Source organism: Cebus imitator, unplaced genomic scaffold, assembly GCF_001604975.1.
Source record: "Cebus imitator isolate Cc_AM_T3 unplaced genomic scaffold, Cebus_imitator-1.0 Scaffold234, whole genome shotgun sequence".
Classification (NCBI taxonomy): Eukaryota; Metazoa; Chordata; class Mammalia; order Primates; family Cebidae; genus Cebus; species Cebus imitator.
Window position 1 is genome coordinate 2666654 of NW_016107549.1, and position 4170 is coordinate 2670823.

At 47.9% G+C, this 4170-nt stretch overlaps 1 protein-coding gene and 1 pseudogene across 3 annotated transcripts in view; both read right to left on the reverse strand.

Moving 5' to 3' along the window:
- LOC108281971 (zinc finger protein 491-like) overlaps positions 1-4170 on the reverse strand; it is a 33959-nt gene that overhangs the window by 10580 nt on the left and 19209 nt on the right. The window lies entirely within an intron of this gene.
- LOC108282018 lies at positions 2980-4112 on the reverse strand (annotated as a pseudogene).

The following is a 4170-nucleotide window of genomic DNA, read 5'->3' on the forward strand; positions in this document are numbered from 1 at the left end:
ACCAGGATGGTCTCGATCTCTTGACCTCGTGATCCACCCGCCTCAGCCTCCCAAAGTGCTGGGATTACAGGCGTGAGCCACCGCGCCCGGCCTACTCTGACACATTTTCCATTGCTTCTTAAACCGGCCTCGATTTACAAGGCCATTGGACTTTCTAAGGGACGTTGGCCAACCTCCTGACTCCACACACCAGGACCCCCCCCACCATCCAGCTTGCAAGAAAACACCAACTGTAACTTCTATAACTTTCCACTGCCCACCAAAAACCTAGAAAACCAATTCTTATTTCACGGCCCTCAGCTGACACCACTTTTGGCCTCAGCCCACCTGCACCCAGACGAATAAACAGCCATGTTTCTCATGCAAAGCCTGTTTGGGAGGTCTCTTCGTTCAGAGTGCCCGTTTTAACATCTGGTGCCGAAACCTGGGACAGGGGTACTCCCTCGGGGAGACCAGTCCCCTGTCCCTGCTCCCCCTCTGGGAAGAGACCCACCTGAGGCCTCGACAGCTCTCTTGCTACCTTCAGATAGGATAAGCCGTCTCCCCTCTCTCTCTTTTCCTTCAAATCCCAAGGAGACAAGTCTCTCCCTCTTTCTCTTTTTCTTGAAATATTTCTCCTTGTGGTAGAGATAAAGAGACACTCTTTATCTGTGTAGAGCCAGAGAAGACAAGTCTCTTCCCTTGGTGTCTGGTCAATCGTGGGGACTCCTGCCTTGCTCACTCACCCACGTTACAGCCCAGGAACCAGTCAGGGATGCCTACTCAAAACGCTGGTGGCTGCTCGCTCCTTCTCTTCATCTCTACTCCTTTCCTTAAAACTTACCTCTTTCGCTATGGGCAACACTCAGCCTTCTATTCCTCAATCCTAAACTCTAGCCGGCTTTCTACAAAACCTAAAACCTCTTCAACTGTTGCCTGATCTGAAACCTAAAGGTCTCTGTAACACAGCCTGGCCTCAATCCAAATGACCAAAAAACGGCACTTTCTATTCCTGTCTTCTGTGAGACCTAGACAATTTTTGTCCACAATGGGAAAATGGTCTTAGGTACCAGACGTCCAGATATTTTTTTTACATTCTAATCCCTCCCTGATCACTGCTCCTTCTCTCCCTTGCGTCCACCCCTCCTGCCTCCACCAGGAACCAAGAACCTTCCTTGTCTATTGACCCTTCTGACCTTTCTCCTCCCTGCCTGTCTGACCCAGGCCCCAATTCAGGCCCAACCCCGCCCCCAGGGCCTCCCTCCTCTTCCTCTGCCTACAACCCACCTCCCCATGCTCCTCCTGTCACCTCCCCAAGTCATCGCGACCCGGCTTACAGTTTAGTCCTGAGTCTAACTCCTCTATCCCTGCCCAAAAATTCCCCCCTTGAGAGGTGGCTGAAGCCAAAGGCATAGTAAGGGTGCACGTTCCTTTTTCTTTATCCAACCTTTTCCAAATCTGCCAACGCCTAAGCTCCTTTTCATCAGATCCTCCAATACTTCATGCAGTCCTACCATGTCACCTGGAGTGACTTAAATGTCATCCTTACTTCTACTCTCACCAGTGAAGAATGAAGAATGAAGAATGCTTAATATGCACTTGATTACCCAATATGCCTGGATATTAGGAAAAAAACTTCAACAACTAGCATCTGGCCCTCACACCCCACAACAGGAACAAATCAACCTCACCTTTAAGGTGTTTAATAACCAAGATGAGGCTGCCAAGCGGTAGTATATCTCAGAATTACAAATGCTTGCTTCCACTGTAAGAAAGATCCCAGCCACTCCTTCAGCTCATTGAAGTTTCACACCAGCAAATCCACAGCATTCAGGCTTCTCTTCAGGACCTCCTCCCCCAAAGCCTTGCTTCAGATGCCAAAAACCGGGCCACTGGGCCAAAGAATGCCCACAGCCCGGGATTCCTCAGAAGCTGTGGTCCCGTCTGTGTGGGACTCCACTGGAAGTTGCACTGCCCAACTGAAACCACCATCTCTAAGGCTCCACGAACCCAACCCCATAGCCCTCAGGCTGACTCTTTCCCTGATCTCCTTGGCTTGGCGGCTGAAGACTGACACTGCCCAAACATCTCAGGGGCCCCCTGGAAAATCATGGACACCGAGCTTCAGTTAACTCCTAACAGTGAAGGGTAAGTCCATCCTCTTTTTAATCAACATGAGGCCACCCACTCCACGCTGCCCTCTTTTCAAGGACCTGTCTCCTTGGCCTCCATAACTGTTGTGGGAATTAATGGCAAGGCCTCCGGGCCTCTCAAAACTCCCCAAGCCTGGTGTCAATTAGGCCAGCATTCCTTTCTACATTCTTTCCTAATCATCCCCACGTGTCCAGTTCTCTTGTTTAAACCAAGATACCCTAGCAAAATTGTTTGCCTCCTTAACTATTCCTGGGCTACAGCCACAGTTCATTGCCATCCTCCTCTGCGAACCCACCACCTCCCTCAATAGCTCCCCTTATGTCCCGCTATGTTAACCCTAGTGTGCAGGACACCACCTCTTCATCCATAGCTACAAGTCACTCACCCCTCATCATCTCCTTAAAACCTAACCACCATAATCCCGCCCAGTGCCAGTACCCCAACACTCAACACCCTTTAAATTAAAAGGCCTAAAAAACCCACTGGGCACGGTGGGTCAGGCTTCTAATCCCAGCACTTTGGGAGGCCGAGGCAGGTGGATCACCTGAGGTTGGGAATTCAAGACTAGCCTGGCCAACATGTTAAAATCCTGTCTCTATTAAAAATACAAAAATTAGCCAGGCGCGGTGGTGTACACCCGTAGTCCCAGCTACTCAGGAGGCTGAGGCAGGAGAATTGCTTGTACCTAAGACGTAGAGGTTGCAGTGACCTGAAATCCCGGCACTGCAATCCAGCCTGGGTGAAAAAGTGAGACTCCATCTCAAAAAACAAAAAAGAAAAAGAAAAAAAAAGGCCTAAAAAGCTTGCTTGTTATCACCCATGTATTATAACACGGCGTCTTAAAAAATTTTAGATATTTTTATTTCTCCAAATTTGTTATTTATCAGGAATGACTGAAATAAAGAATATAATTGAGTCCCATTATCATCATCATGGAAATGGCTTTAAGAGAAAACTGGTCAGATGACTATTACTGCTTCCCATTATCAACCAGCAAATAATTGCCACTGATAAATTGACAGCCAGGAGTCTGTCAAGAATGCTCAAGATGTTATATAATATAACATGCCTGTTCACAGGGGGAAAATTCCTAGGAAACAACTTAAGTGTACTTCTTGATTTCATCATACAAGACAAGCACAAAAGCACCACCCATGCCTCTGAGAACACTGGACGATGCGCCCTTGAAAAAAGCTTTGCCCCCTTTATCACGAGCAATCTTCCTTCAGCAGTCAAGGTGCCTGTGTACATGGTGTCAGTTCCTTTGCACCCCAACTGCATCATTATGCGGTGGCGAAGTGTCAAATAAATAGTAAGCGGCAGTGACTGTGCGATCAACCAGCTGATGACAATGTGAGTGTTCTTGGGATCCAGGAGCATTCCCTTTGCAGTGTCATAGATAACAAAGTAGGGAGCTTGGAAGATAATACCCCGCACAGACATGTTAAAGTCTTGATACAGGTCCTTAATCCCATCAGACTTGTAGATCTTAACCAGGCAGTCGCTGAGGCCTCAGAATTCACTTTCAGCTCCAGCTTTATCTACATTTGCTGCTAGACGGGTACAGGCAAAATAAAGAGGGTACACAAAACACAAGGACACAAGGATGTGGCCCCAGCAGCACTGTTTGATGCCAGATTCCCTGCAAAGTAGCGCCAAAACTGGGTCCTCTTGTCCACACCACCCAGTTAGATCTGCTTGTATTTATCTTTGAAGTCGAAGTTAAGAGCCTGGGTGGGGAAGTATGTGATGACATTGGCAGGTTACTGCGCCAGGACAGGACTCCCTGATCCTTGGGAATAGGAGCCATGCAGTCTATAATGCCCTTGGTATTGCTTATCTGCACTGATCGGCTTGCTGGCATGCTGCACCTGCAGCAGCAGCTTGACTAGCTCAATGGGTGCTACCACCGTCCTGGAGATGGCTGCGGCCACTCCACTTGCCAGGAAGTCCTTGGGGAAGGACACAGCGGCATCTGGAATATATGTAATATATATATATATATATATATATATATTTTTTTTTTTTTTTTTTTTT